This window comes from Mytilus edulis, chromosome 3 (genome assembly GCF_963676685.1).
Source record: "Mytilus edulis chromosome 3, xbMytEdul2.2, whole genome shotgun sequence".
Lineage (NCBI taxonomy): Eukaryota > Metazoa > Mollusca > Bivalvia > Mytilida > Mytilidae > Mytilus > Mytilus edulis.
The window spans coordinates 105,819,358-105,835,705 of NC_092346.1; the positions used below are offsets into that span (position 1 = coordinate 105,819,358).

General features: G+C 31.3%; 1 long non-coding RNA gene across 1 annotated transcript; it reads right to left on the bottom strand.

Moving 5' to 3' along the window:
- Window positions 1-2,969: 2,969 nt before the first annotated feature.
- Window positions 2,970-16,298, bottom strand: LOC139514738 (uncharacterized). The gene is made up of 4 exons (XR_011662681.1): window positions 16,159-16,298; window positions 9,437-9,537; window positions 3,853-3,922; window positions 2,970-3,247 (listed from the first exon to the last, which is right to left on the bottom strand). It is a non-coding gene; the product is annotated as an uncharacterized lncRNA (long non-coding RNA).
- Window positions 16,299-16,348: the final 50 nt, after the last annotated feature.

The following is a 16,348-nucleotide window of genomic DNA, read 5'->3' on the forward strand; positions in this document are numbered from 1 at the left end:
TGCATAAACCGTAGTTAGATTCTCTACAAATGTATATATGCTTGTCAAAGTTTAGAGGTCTATAATCATAGTTGCGATCACTTATTCGTGATCATAATAATTACATCTGGATACACAGCACCCGCTAGTATGTTCACTTCAAAGTATACTACAAATCGCAAGTAAATGTCATTAATACATCAACCAAACGTTTCTTTAAATAAAGTATAATATAGTATAGAAATGTACTTGACTTGCCAATTACGTATGTTCAAGTCTTATTGTGTATATAATATAACTTTGTCTTATTGTGTATATAATATAACTTTTTCTTATTGTGTATATAATATAACTTTGTCTTATTGTGTATATAATATAACTTTGTCTTATTGTGTATATAATATAACTTTGTCTTATTGTGTATATAATATAACTTTGTCTTATTGTGTATATAATATAACTTTGTCTTAGTGTGTATATAATATAACTTTGTCTTAGTGTGTATATAATATAACTTTGTATTATTGTGTATATAATATAACTTTAGATCATTTGTATACTTTAAATCGAATAAAGTATTATTAAGGTGGCTCATGGGTACAAAAATTTTAGCAAAAAATTAAACCTTTATTTTTTCATTACAAATTTTATTTATTACACTATTAGTTGTTACTTTATGATATGGTACAAAAAACAACCCAAAAAAATTATTTGGTTTGGCCCCAGATGACTTTAAAAATTGAAAAAGCTCCAAATTATCTCCCTTTGGTGCAAAAATGCCATTTTTTGGCCTTAAATTTGAAATATCTTTTTTAACTCATCGGTGACCTATATTTTTTATTATTGTTTTCAAATAAGCTGTACATAAACTAAATAATTGTAAAATTTAAGCGATTTCTTATATTAGGTTATTTTTTTATTTCGATATTTCCTCTTTTTCTCCTATTAGTTCAACAGAAAAAAAGGACATTAACAAAAATGTATGCTTCTTCTAGAGGCAGATTTTAGCTTAAATGAACGGTGACCCCATTTTTTTTATTTCATTTTTCTTTTAAGTATATGATAAAGTTCATTTATGAAAAAATATAGCGAAATTCTATATTAGAAAAAAAAATTCATTTATACCCAGGAGCCCCTTAAAGACTTTGATAAGCAAACCGAAAGAATGTCACCCCATTAATTTTCAGATTATATATAATCTTGATGCAAGGTACGTGGCTTTATCCCATGTTGAAAAGCACGTGCTATTTTCATTATTTTGTTGGGTAATGAATATTCGATTCAAATTCAACGAAACAAAATATCTGACGAATCAACATCCCGAAACCATAGTTGGCTGCAAACTATTTTTGTGATATTACTTTTTGCTATACGCTAGTGACTTTGTATACTGGCGTTTCAACTTATATGAAAAAAAAATATATACTAATACACGAAATGATATAAATAAATTAGACCAGACTGAACTATTAATATGGATATTAATCTGGGGTCAAATATGCAAGAGCGAGTTATAGTTATTGGAAACTGCGCTTTTAAGAAAGGTGTGTTGTTAATAATGTAGGTACGGCGTTAGAAGTTTGTGATATGTTTTGCCTGTTTAAATCATGAGTGTGATGTCCCTGCTTTTGTAGATCATGTTTGTGGTGTTCCTGCATTTGTAGATCATGTGTGGGATTATCAGGACTGATAATATAAATGTGTGTAGGCCAGACCCGACGTTTAGTCTACAAAAAACCCACCAGTGATGCTCGAATCAATAAAGTTACAAGGCAAAATAAAGTATGAAATTGAAGTTTGTAACTTTTAGTATATCTTAATAAAGGTGTTACGGTTTTAACTGTTTGTATAAAGTTTGTGTTGTCTTTTGTTGTTTACAGGAAGAAAAAGCTAACAGCTGAAATGTTTTTTTGCTACTCTTATGTGTTTGTATATTGTTTCATTAACTGTTGTTGTCTTTTCGGTGGTGTCTTTTGCCAAAGTGTTGTCTTCAAGTTTACATTATGACGGTTGCAAACCCCTGATTTTTTCCGTACTTCATCCTATAATACAAACGCTCTGATAATTCGAGTGATTACATAAAGGAGAATAACAAGTTATTTCAATTTGAAAAGACAACATTTAGTTCGATATAATGAATAGAACTGATTCTACAAGGAATTTTATTTTCAAAGAAAAGAAAAAACTGTTTACGGATATTTAAAAAAAAATCATACTGCATAAGTACGGAAGCACTATTTACTGGTCACATTTGCAGCTTGATGACGACCAAAGCCACAACTCTCATTCCTCTGTTATCATCCCTTGAGTTTGAAAGATAAATATGAGATACAATTTACCACTTGTAGCGATTCTTTAGAAAAGTGTTGTTTTTTGAAGAGGGAAATGAGTATCTTCAAAACAGCTAATTGATCCATATAAATGTAAATATAATATACACCCGATCATTTAAGCAATTATTCTACACAAATGTCATAGTTCTTATCCAACAAATTTTTATCAAGCATATTTGCCAACACTTGCTTTTTTTAAAACCATACAGAATTGTTGTCAGATATCTTAAGTTTTTTTTACCACAATGCTTTTGTATTTGTTAAAGTCGTTTTTGTATACCATTGTGTTGCATTTTTAATTTTAAATGCCGGTAATATTTATATAATTATGTTTTGCAGGTAAAAGAAAAAAAACCAAGCCACAATGAATGTATTTGGTTCAACTATGATATACTGATTATATTGAAGGAGCCAATAGCATATAATATAACAGAACCTTGGCGCTCACAGACAGACAAATACACCGGTTCTTGTATATAATTGATTAACAATATTTAAACGAACCGAGTAAACTCATAAAAGACTGATATAAGAATATGTAGCTTAATTTGTTATCACAATATTTTTAAAACAAAAAACATACATTTGTTCAGAAAAAAGTGATATATTAAATTTTTACAATTTTTTTCTGTCTTTATCATTCAGGTATAGTTAAAACATTTAGTCCAGATCCTATTTTGTATAATCACGATGTGTTAATTTCGGAGAAACAAACATAAATGACTTACATCTTGTTCAAAACTAGCTAGCTCAAAGGCTGGTGTTTAATTGCAACCTTCTTCTGTTTACTTATAAATTCCATTGATCATTATCAGACAAGAAGAATGCTGAAATCGACAGTTTAGTGCAATCTACCCCATTGGCTGACTTGCTCTTGGCCAGGACAACGTAAGGTTGTTGTTGTTAGTTATATTTCAGATTTATATGTAAATCTTCTGTAAAAAGTATAGAAAAAAGTATTACATTATTCGAAATTAAAGGTTTTCTATCTCAGGCATAGATTGCCGTTGCTGTTTTTTTTTAATTTTCGATTTTCAATGCTCTTCAACTTGCGTACCAAGTCATTAGCCCGGTATCTTATGTGTTTGAGCTTTTGGGTTTTTCATTTGACTAGAGACTTTCCTTTATGAATTTTCCTCGGAGTTATGTATTTTTGTGGTTTTACTTTTTAATTGAGTTTTTTTTTATTATTAAATTGCATACAAATTTGGTCCCGGGAAAATTTAATTTATTTTTTAGTGTGAATTGACATTACTATGAGACGTGTCACGGTACTTATCTATCCCAACTTCATGTATTTGGTTTTGATGTTGTATTTGTTATTCTCATAGGATTTTGTCTAATGCTTAGTCCGTTTCTGTGTGTCTATCATTTTAATGTTGTGTCGTTGTTCTCCTCTTAAATTTAATGCGTTTCCCTCAGTTTTAGTTTGTTACCCCGATTTTGTTTTTTGTTCATGGATTTATGAGTTTTTGAACAGTGGTATACTACTGTTGCCTTTATTAAGCAATATATCTTTTATTATAAACATAGGACATACCATATCTTCAACGTGATGACGTTCTCTGTTAATCTTTGATTAGCCAAAACAAATAATCTTTTAAATGCATCTAAAAGAAAAAGGTAAGCAGACTGATATTTAACACAGATTTAATCGACAATTTGTTTTTGATAATGCCCATACCAAGTCAGGAATATGAAACATGTTTTCCCTTCGTTCCTTTTTTGATATTGTGTCAGTTTTATGGACGTCTATGCTCTTTAATTTGCCTTGGATTTGGGTAATTTTGTGAAAATGTTATTTTACATAAAGTATATCACAATTTTGTTTTGATTTGTATTGGAAATAAAGGCAACAGTAGTATACCGCTGTTCGAATGTCATAAATCTATTGAGAGAAAACAAATCCAGAGTACCAACTAAAATTGAAATAAAGACTTCACCTATAAGAGGAAACAACGAAACCACAGAAACAATAAAGTGCAACAAAACAAAACGACATTGCAACACACACAGATTTGTATCTAAACATTATTTAAGCTAGTGGATGTCAATCTTTGATTTTTTCGTGTGTAACAGTTTTCCACTTTGAAAATTTCTAATATCATTATTTGTTCACGAATAAATGAAAACATTTCAAATGTGCATTCGGTGCATCACAATATGTTTTTGTATCCAACAAATAGTTTAAGGGTTTTAATTATGGTTATCTACCGACTAATTTGAACAAAAAACTATATTTCCATATGATAAATAAGTAAAACTATTAATTGTATTTAAGTTTTGTTTCATGCTTTCACTATACAACTTATGTTGAGACAATAACAAATCAAAACCAAGGAGTAAACAAAGACTAAAAAAAACAAAGGATATTAACATCAACAGTTATAAATAATAAATAAGAAACACGAACTCCACTAAAAACCGGGAGTGAAAACAGGTTCTCTGGAAGAGTAAGCATTTTCTGCATCGTATACGGCACCCGTCGTGTTATTTCTTTGTTCATGTCGGTAATGATGGAAGGTTATTATGACAGAGGGGAAATATCAGATATGATTTCTGACACACTTTTGTCATAATGGCCAATCAGCTCATAATGGCGACCGTAAAATTTCTTGAAAAAAGTAAAACTACAAAAATACTGAACTTTAAGGAAAATTCAAAAAGGAAAGTCCCCAATCAAATGGCAAAATAAAAAGTTCAAACACATCAAACGAATGGATAACAACTGTCATATTCCTGACTTAGTACAGGCATTTTCTTATGTAGAAAATGATGATGACCTTAAATTGATTGTCTTAGTAACTTTTGAGAAAGCAGTATTCCTCATTTAACAAAATCAACGTACTTTGAGCTAGCTCTAGAGTAACGTATCAATTGAGACACATAAACTCCATATCCTGGTGCCGCTGGGATGTTGCTACACAGAAATGGAAAGTTGACAATAGGAAAATTAAAATCATCGCGTTTGTCAAAAATTTTGGTATTCAACCTACCATCAGTAGTCATTTCGGGGAAAAGGTCTAAATATGAAGCAGATTTGTCTGTGTCGGTAGTATCTTTAATTTGAAGTTCACTTGGATATATTAAATGTAAGTGATCACTGAATCTATTATTGAGCTGTTACACATCTTTAATAGGTTACGGGTAGGACTTGACACAAACATATTCAAACTCGCCACATTGTGTATGTGCCTACCCCAAGTCCGGAGCATGCATTCCATATGTTGCCGTTTGGTGCTGTATATCATACCTTGTTTTTGTTTATCTTTTTAATTAGGTTTGATTTGTTTTACATACATTTTATAGCTTGCTATGTGATATGAGTTTTGCACATTGTTCAAGTCCGTACTATGAACCATAGTTGCTTTTCACTACGATCTTGTGGAGAGTTTAGTACTGCAACCAGAGTTCATTTTTTAAAACTTTAATGGTCCGGAAGAACACACACCTAAATTATATATCGATGGAAAGAGGAAAACGTGTACAATAAGAAAAGTTGGGTCGTAAAAATCCAGAGTGGTCACAATTTTGTGAAATTGAGGTCAAAGGTCAGACCTAAAAATATCAATATTTCAACCACAAGGACAAAAAGGAGATTTTTTTTATATTTATTCAATAGAATGCTACAAAAACGATTCAATCAAAAGCATATGCTAAAAACGATGTTAAAACGACAAGTTTGACTACTTATATGAAGAGCTGCCATTACAAAATGGCGTTGATTTGGAACATTCTGATTTTTTTCCATTTAAGACATAGCAAAAGAAGAAGTGGCCTTGACCTTTTCACATCCAAACACTTTCATATTGTGTATAGTATTTCACTATAGTATATTACAGTATTATTTTCTAAAGCAAAAATTACCAGTTTATCAAATTCTTTCAATATTTTTTCTATCTTTGAAAAAAACAAAAATTCAAGCGCTGAAACAGTGTTTTTAATTTTGCAGCTTACAGGTTGTATATTTTGTGAAAATTAGTATCTAGTTATAGATAAATACATATTGTGTATTTGCAAAGTCTGGACAGAGCAGTTATAACACAAAATATACTAAAGTCACCCGAGGCGAATGCGAGGTTTAAAAAAAATTGAGTGTAAAACAAAGTCAGTTTGGTGCATGAAAATTTTTTTAGTGGGATAATCCTGGTAAAAAAGTTAACTCATTATTTTTTTAAGGAAAGGAAAAAAATATGCAATGCAATGCCAATTTTCTAATGTAATTCAAAATCAGTCATGATCCTTATATAACTTTTAAAAGCGACACACAATAGCTCAAGTATTCATAAAACAGGGACATAAATCAATCTCTTAGTCATCATATGAGGATTCAGTACGCGTATAAGCATTACAAGACACTTTCCTTTTTTATAAGAACAATTTCGGCGCAGGACAGAGTTTGTTCAAAGCAAACACTGTTTTTGAGTACAAATGCTATCTGGAGCGTAAATACCGTCATGATTCGGTCAAACTCGTCAGATATAGTCTTACCTTTGCATAGGAAACACAAAAGAAATGTGAGTACAAAGTTTCGATCAATGTTCGTGACCCATATTCCCATATGCATATGCATGATGTATCTGCACTGCCAATCCCAAATGTTATGGGGCGAATGTTGCTACAGAAACGATTGATTTTGTAATAGCCATACATTTACGAATTTTTGTTATCTTTTAGGGACAATATACGGTTCAGAAACGCCTTTGTGTTATTTTTCATCAATTAACTAACAAATGAACTTTTGAGCCTAGGCTCCGTGTTGAAGACCGGACCGTGACCTATAATGGTTTACTTTTATAAATTGTGACTTGGATGGTGTGTTGTATCATTGGCACTCATACCACATCTTCCTATATCTATTAACAAGCTATACGGGCATCATTTCCATAGAAATACCAAAACGAGAACATAGACTCATAAGAGCACTGGTGGCAGGGTAAAGTAATTGTTCTTCTTTTAATGTATCCTTGATATTTTCAGACACCTTGGTGTAATTCTGGAAGTCTTAACATACACTTCAATTTTCCTGCAGCAGATATGGCATCCCCTAAATTGAGTTCAGAGCTAAACTCTATATTTCATATCCCTTGGCCCCACTGTGTCTGAATTGTAAGGTGTCACAATATCTAGTTAGTTCTGGAGTTTGACAGTTTGGTAAGCATCAGAGACAATATTGGGTAAAATTGATCGGTTGATATAGAGGATGTGCTACATGAGAAAGGCTTTTTCTTATGGAAAAACAAATCGCATTACTAACAATCGTTATTAATGGACTGAATGCAAGTTCAAATTCTAAATTTTCAGTAACTGTTTTACTTAATTGCACATGTGTTGACTTCAATAAGTACTTGGTTATGCATGGATAAATGATTACTCACATTAATGAGCACGTCTTAAAAGACTGTCAACACGCTTAGAGGGCTCTGGGTTTTTTTAAAGGTTTTTCTTTTACAAAAAAAACCTGTTTTCATATCCAAACTACAAGGACGAAACTGAGCGCGAGATCGTATAAAAGTGTCAGGTTGTGGGGATACATGTCGATCAGTTTGATCACATATATGGACTTTTGTTGTTTCTAATTTAAAGTTCCCCAAGGGTGACTGGAGAAACGAAATATGGTCACTTGGTCTTCTCCCGACCGGCAGTAAAACGAAGTGGGGCGTCCGTTTGGCTGTGCGGGATGTATCAAGTTTGCAGTCACGTCCGGTCAGAATGGGGACGTTAAATCCGATGCCTCGTGTAAAGGGAGTGTCACGTTATTTGCACGTTAAAACACTTGCATCAACTCTTTGAGGGGTCCGTAGGTGGCATGCTGCAATGGAAAATTTCTGTCCCAATCCAATATACCATCATTTTCCAGTGGCAGTCTAAATTTTCCCGATCATCATCCCGAATGGCCTCTATTATGACAAAACCTACCTATTGTTTTTATTGTTAACTTGTTCTCGTCCTGAACATGCATGAACTATTTGCCACTGGACGTTAGGCAACCAGCAATCAATCAATCTAATTTAAAGACGCACCGATTTTGCCTTCTGGTGCAAGTCTCATAACATCACTGATGATTCGCCCACGGAAAGCAGAATATCAAGAGAAGTTGGTTTTAGCATCACCTTGTCACACACCAAATCTCTGCGAAACTTCAATAGTATTTTTCCTCCGAACACTTGCATGCATATTAATTGCTCTGAGGTTAAACATTGACATACAATGTATTTTCACACAATGTCAACTATAGTCATTATCCGGAAAAACCTCTTATCCGAAGGATTTGGTTAACTTTTATTTTAAGTCAAAATTTTATTAACAAAACAATAACTTATTTACAGAAAATACACGAAAGAACTACTTTATGTATTCAAATCACTCAAAAATAAATTAACCTCTCCTACAAAATCTACATAATCACATCGAAACTATCAAATTGATTGTGAAAGAAAAAATAAATGGTGGAGCTGATTGACGGATAGAAATTTCCGTAATTTAAAAAGGTACAAATGATGTTTTTATTTTTGAGTTTTTGACAAAATTGTTTGGAATTTGTCCACCAAAATTTGCATGCAGTATCGCAAAAATATTTTTTGTCCGCTCAAATGTTAAATACTGTTTTTGAATCATATGTTTTCTCGTTTTCAAAGAAAAACGCGTTAAATTTCTATCCAAAAAACAGCCAACTTTAAGTTTGAAAGTTTTACTTGCAGATGGTATTATATTTATTTCTTCATCATTCCGATGATCCTTGATGATATGTGCATATCAAATATTTACGAAAATAGCGGGAAATTTAACCAAAAAATATATTTTTGGATTTTAAGGTAACTACCCAAAACCGTAAATTGAGGGGTACCCCCATTAAAGGGATAAAATACAAAAATGTGACCATAGAAACCTTTTACGACCCGACGGAAATTAAAATATAGATATTATTCTATCATTTAAAACAATTTGCAGCCGTGTGTTATTCCGGACCATTAAACTCGTTAACTAAGCGTCTTTTTCGATGTCAGTTGCAGAACTAGTTGTCCCATTGGCAATCCTACCATTTTTTTTTACTTTTATACATGCCAAACAGTGTATAATCATATTAAAATTAGTTAAAAGTAAGTAAACAACTGATGAATTACTCGATTTCCGGTTCTTCTGTTCTATTGTCTGTTTAACTTGAGAGGACGCTGTGTACATCTTGTTGTCTTTCTCAAAGATCATATCTAGCAGAAACTTTGCTCTAAAACAAAAAAAAACACCTTTCATAAAGGTTATAAATATTCCATAAACAGGAGGTTTTACATTCTGTATCGCTGCAACAATACGTTTTGAACATATGATGAGTGTTAATATTTATTGGAAATAACACATTGTCGAAGTGTATGTCTCTTTGTGTTTTAACAAGTTATAATTAAGAACGACAGTGTCATAATTGAACGTTTTGTATATTCGCCTTACCATACCCAATCACAGTAAATAAAGTTTAATTACTACCCAAATAATATACAATCAACTAATTGGTTTTACCAATTAATTATTTAATAAATGTATGAATAAAACAATTAACCAATTAATCAATATTTCATTAACTTGAATCAAAAAGATATAATAGTTATCAAAGGTACCAGGATTATAATTTAGTACGTTAGTAAGTAATTACTCAATACCAACATAACAGACTTCTGTCAATAGTACTGAATAGAAAATACACACAAACACGCGTGCAGTCAAACTAACAGATACCTAATGGTGGACAATAGCAATTCTGAAAAGTGAACTGCGTATTCTGGTGTATATAAAGGTCTTTTGCGAAGCAGAAATCTTTAAGTTGTGTTTGGAGGATAGTAGATATACTATAAAAATATGAATCAAATAAAGCAAGAAACTTAACAAAAGGAGAATATTCTGAAAGACAAAGTATTCAAATATAATTGGAAACAAAATACTGTTACGATAGTTCTGGTTCTGCATTAGCTAGTGATAAGTATTCAACTTAGCAAATACAGCCCTTGGATGGTGTAAACTTCCCCCAAAAAAACGTGTATGGTGTAATGGTGTATGGCATATGGTACAATGGTGTAAGGTGTATGGTGCTATGGTGTAAGGGGAATGGTGTAATGGTGTTTAAGGAATGGTGCGCTGTGTTACGTGCGATTGGGAATGGTGTGAATGATGGTGTACGACATTTCATTGGTCGAAAACGAAGTACTTTTTATTCTTATGTTTTGTATTATAAACATATACAATAATAATAATCTTAATATTTGAAATTTAATTGCATAATAGGTAATTTTGGATCGTGTAGATAGAATGGGGAATGGTCCATGGTGTAATGTGTAAGGTGTATTGTGAATAGGTGTAACGTGTATGGTGTAATGGTACAAGGTGTATGGTGTAATGGTGTATGGTGTGTGGTGTAATGGTGTATGGTGTTAGTGGGAAGTTTACACCATCTATGGACGAAGGTCTTAAAGTATAGATTATTGGTACTGACGTTATCAATCATCTTAAAAACGTGTTATACTATTCTTTTATTTGTCTTTATGGACATTTCGTTTACTGTTTAATCTGCTTTTATTGATATTCATTTGACGTGGCTCGGCAATTGTACATCCCGTCGTTGTGTTATTGTTCTATGATAATTCTCGTATTCTTGTCTGTCATTTTTGCTAATGTGCGTTGTCTATATACCTTTTGCTGTTTCTTTGGTACATATATGACGTGGCTCTGTACTTATACGTCCCGTCATTGTGTTATTGTACCATTGTAAATTTGTGTATTCTTGTCTTTAATGTTTGCTAATGTGCTTGGTCTTAATGCCATTTTGTGCTTGTTTGTACACAATTGTTAGTTTTTATCGTGATATAAAAGAGTATAACACAATTTTGACTGTTGCATACATAATATTGACATTTTACTTTATGATGTCTGTTTGGTTTGTTCACACATTGTTGTTCAAGTCATGGAATTTTGGGCGTCATAAAAGTAAGACGTTAAGCTAGCTTTTAAAACCAGGTTTAATCTACCGTTTTCTACACAAAAAAAATCCCTTGACGAAGTCAGGAATATGATAGTTGTTATCCAATCGGTTGGTGTGTTTGAGCTTTAGATTTTGCCATTTGATTAGTGACTTTTCGTTTTGAATTTTCCGCGGAGTATTTTTGTGATTTTACTTTTTGAACTTTAACCATTATAAAAAGTGAAATGGCAAAACCATTTTGGACGGAACGTCCACTAACAGTGAAATCGAATCAGTAGTTGTGTAATTGTATAACGGAAACATTTGTCAAGCAAAGACCACAAAACAAGGATGTAAAAAATTTCACAGCCTTTAACAATGGATACAACCTATCTAGAAATGAACTGTAAAATGTTAAATGTTAAATCTACAGAGATATAAAAGATGTGGTGTAAATGCCAAGGAGACAACTCTCTGTCCAAGTCACAATTTATAAAAGTAAACCATTATAGGTCAAAGTACGGTCTTCAACATGGAACCTTAGCTCACACCAAACAGCACACTATAAAGGGCCCAACAATTACTAGTGTTAAACCATTCAAATAGAAAAAACAACGGTCTTATCTATATAAAACCGAGAAACGAAAAACATTTATGAACCACATCAACAAACGAGAACTACTGAATATCAGATTCTTAACCTAGAACAGGTGCATACAATTGCTGCGGATTTAAATGTTAAATGGTACCAAACCTTTACCCTTATCTGTAACATCATAACACTGAATGACACAATATACATAAAATGTTAATTGAAAAGGCTAAACTCAATCAAAAGACATATTACCACAAGTGAACAGACACTGAACGAATACATTTGATCTATGATCCATGTAAATACAAAATCAATAGAATAAGGGATGAATAGATTAACTGTGAAATGTTAAAATTGAGAATGTAAATGGGGAATGTGTCAAAGAGACAACAGCAGAAGGTCTCGCACATTTAAGTTTACTAAAGGTAACAAAGATAAAGATCATGTCGTAGCTCACAGTAGAAGTTAATTTAAACAGAACAATTAGTAAAGCTCTATTAAACGGATTTTACAATTGTTCTCATGCTGTGCTCTTGAAGCAATGTCCATTTGCAGAGAAGAGAAATACGCTCACACATTTGATCAAAGCAGATTTATTTTTTTTTTTTTGGTTTTATTTTTTACATATATAAACGTTTTATTCCTAAATATTTCCTGTAAGTAGTTTGTCTTTTACAAGCAAGTAGCCAATAATCTAATGGTTGCCGTCTATTACACATAGTTTTTACTACATGTTACAAAGTCAAATCGAACGATTCGTTTTCTGAATATATTCACATTATTTTATCATGGCATAAAAAATTATAACAAACATACCGAACTCGAAAGTAAATTCAAAAATTTCAGACGATACAGTCATCGAAACATGTTGAAGAAATAACTGCTAGATTCCGGACTTGGTACAGGCATTTCCCAAAGAAAATGGCGGTTTAGCCTGGTTTGCAAGCTAGCTAAACCTCTAACTTGTATGACAGTTGTTCATAGTTATCTTATATTGACCAAATTAAATGAAAAGCTCTGTTCCTATTTGGCTTCATATTTTGGTTTTATTATTAAACATTTTAATTATGTCTTTGATTTTCAAGTAGATTGGTCTCGGGTATTGCGGAAAAGACATTATTTGTCTAAATGCGCACCTGTTAGAGTAAAATTCATACAGTTCAATTGTCTATGTAAATTTTAAAATTGTTTGTATGTACATTGAACAAATCTATGTGACGTTAAACATTTTCTGACGTCAGACACACAAATCAATGAATGTATTTGTAGATAGATGTTTTTGTGTTCTGTTAAATTGTTCCTTTTAAAATTGTTAAACGATGATGACTGATTAACCCATATTTTGAATATTTTATTTATTTTGTCTGTTTAGTTAACGCATCAATGTAAATATAACGGAATTTGATGAGACTGTCATCAAAGTGAGAGGGTTAGCGCTATAAAACCAGGTTTAATCCACCATTTTCTACATTTGAAAATGCCTGTACCAAGTCAGGAATATGACAGTTCTTGTCCATTCGTTTTTGATGTGTTTTGTTATTTGATTTTGCCATGTGATTATGGACATTCCGAATTGATTTTCCTCTAAGTTCAGTATTTATTTAAGGTCATATTCTAAATATAGAATTTTGCTTGTTATCGTTATTCAAAAGAAACTGCAACAGTTAATGATATGATGTGTTTGCCAAATAACTGTTTACCATAAGGCGCAACTTCAATTCATTTAAGTGGAAGTGTTTTGATCCCCTTTTGTATTTGAAATCGGTATTTCTCCACAACCATACAAGTTATTGACCTTGGGTCTTTTGATTTGAGATCATCACTGACCTATGATCTCAAAATTGAGGACAAGGGCAAAGGTCAATTTCACGTTCTAGATTTTGACCTTTGCTGAAAATTCTTCTTTTGCATAAACCTATTAATCTTATTTTTTTATCAGTTTGAATTACCACATTACATCAACACAGAGCGAAATTTTCTAACATCGTTTTTTTTTAAATTTCATTCTTATTATCAAGGTGGAAAGACCTTCAATTGTTCTCTGAAGAATTGGTTTTTAATCATAAATAAATTTCCTTTCAGAACAGCCTTAATAAACATAAAGATATTTTCTTTTAAGACGGACGTAATATTCAAAAATATATTTCCTTAAAGGACAGCCTCAATTATCATAAATAATTTTGATCAAGTGACTCCAAACATATAACTTTGTGTAATTGTTACGATCTATTAAAATAATTGACAACAGAAATAAATGTATGTGATTGTATAATTTCCTGTGTAGTCAAATTCATTGACTCTGAAATCTTAATGAGTTTCTTTTACTATAACTGGTTTTTTTTATTATGGACTTTCCTTTTTGAATTTTCCTCAGAATTCGGTATAAATGCTATCTTACTTTTACTCCGGCAACAATAGTTATTCACACCAATTGGATGATAATGATGTTTTTTTTATCTTTTGTTCTTAAAACAAATTAAAGAAAAAAAATGAAAGAGCTTTTATTAAGATATCATTCAGACAGCTTCATTTACTACAATTTGTCTAACCAAAATGCCAAATGTTAATTCAACGGTTAAAAATATCTCAAAAGCATAACATGTTTATATTTAATATGTGAACATTTACTTACCAATGTATGCCTTCTGTGGGGGTCTGATGCAATAATTGCTTCATAATGAATTAAGAAAAACATTAAACTTAAACTCAAGTATAATGTGTTAACTAAGATGTTTATACTCAATATTAATATATGTTTTGGGGTAAGAAAACTGACAACATTATTTAAAGTATTGAATATGAATTTCCTTTTACAATTGCTACGCAGAGAATAATATTTCTTGATTAATGTTTATTTGTTTGTATATCCTGTATATGTATATGTGTGTGTATCGAGGGGTTAACTAATTAGAGAGAACATAAAGTTATACAAAATGATTTCATGATATCTAATATGTTCTAAATTGTCAAAAATGCCTAATGAAAAATCTTTCAACGGATGAAACAAGATGTGAATAATTCCAATAGCTTTCATGACAAACATTTGTTAAGGTATCTACAAAAAAAAAAATTTGGAAGCCCCCCTCCCCAAAAAAAGATAGCAATCCAAAATGTTTACCACATGTCTAGAAAGAACTACAAATAAAACTTAAATACACTTTACAAACACAAGGAAAACAACAATTTACTCGCTTAAATTTAGATAAATTTGTGCGTAATCGTTGTCAGTATCAAACATATGTTTAATTGCTGTTACAACAGAAATACCATGCAACAATACAAAACTATATGTAAATTTTCCATATCAAATAGTGTATGCACCATTTTAAAAACATCTGTCGTTATTTAGGTCAGATAAATATCAAGATTGTATGTCGAAGAAAACAAGGAGACAGTTTTGATATCCTTCATCGTAAAGTTTTAATATTGTACATGTAAAACATTGCATGCTGCAATCCATTAGACTTATTTCTTGATTTGTACGTAGTTGCATCTACTTCAATAAGAAAAAAATATATAAACAGAACTAGGACAATGACATTCACTGTGTTGTACAATGTATCACTGCCAGGACATTAACCTTCAGAGATATACAAAATAACAGAAAAGCGGTATATGGTTCCATCAAAAGAGAAAAACATAAAAAAAAATGATACAAATTATGAATAAAAACGAGAAGTGACAAGAAAAATCACAAAAATACTGAACTCCGAGGAAAATTCAAAGCGAAAAGTCCCTATTCAAATTCCTAACTTGGTACAGGCATTTTCAAATGTAGAAAATGGTGGATTGAACCTGGTGTTATAGAGCTAAGATATGAGTGGTAAGAAGAATGATTTACATTTTTTTTTTATTGAATCCGTTGTTTTATTTCTCAAAAGTGAAATTAAATACGTATGCAATAAATTCTGTACAGAAAAACGTCAATAAACCATATGACCTTTTGACCACTACGAGTTATCCATGCAACCGACTTTAGGTCTAGGTTGTAAACATTTGGTCTAATGTTACTAACATTTAATCAAACTTAGGTAAAAAAAATAAGGATAATAGATTCATGCAAGACTAAAATTACCAAAATAAAATACAATATATACGAAATTTATGAGTTTTTAAACGAGCTGCCTTCGTCAGAATTTGCTTTTTGTCATTTAACAGTTTATTTTTTAGTTACCAAAAATAGTTCAGAAATAAATCATTTGTTTTCGTGATTAGTATGGTTTTTTTTGCAAAAATAATTAAAGACAAATATCGATATATTAAAATAATGTTTTAGTTGTTTTAATTTGATAAAAAAAAAAGCTTACCTTCGTAAAATTCGAACAAATTGAAGAAGCCCTAAAGCTTTATGCTGTTCTACATTATATTGCGGAAATTCTAACTGAAACTTCCACTATAGGGATATGATGGTTAATGTATATCTAATATAGGTAATCATTGAAAATTCCCTTGGTATATTTAATAGTTCGGGATTTCCCTATAGTTTTATTTTTATAT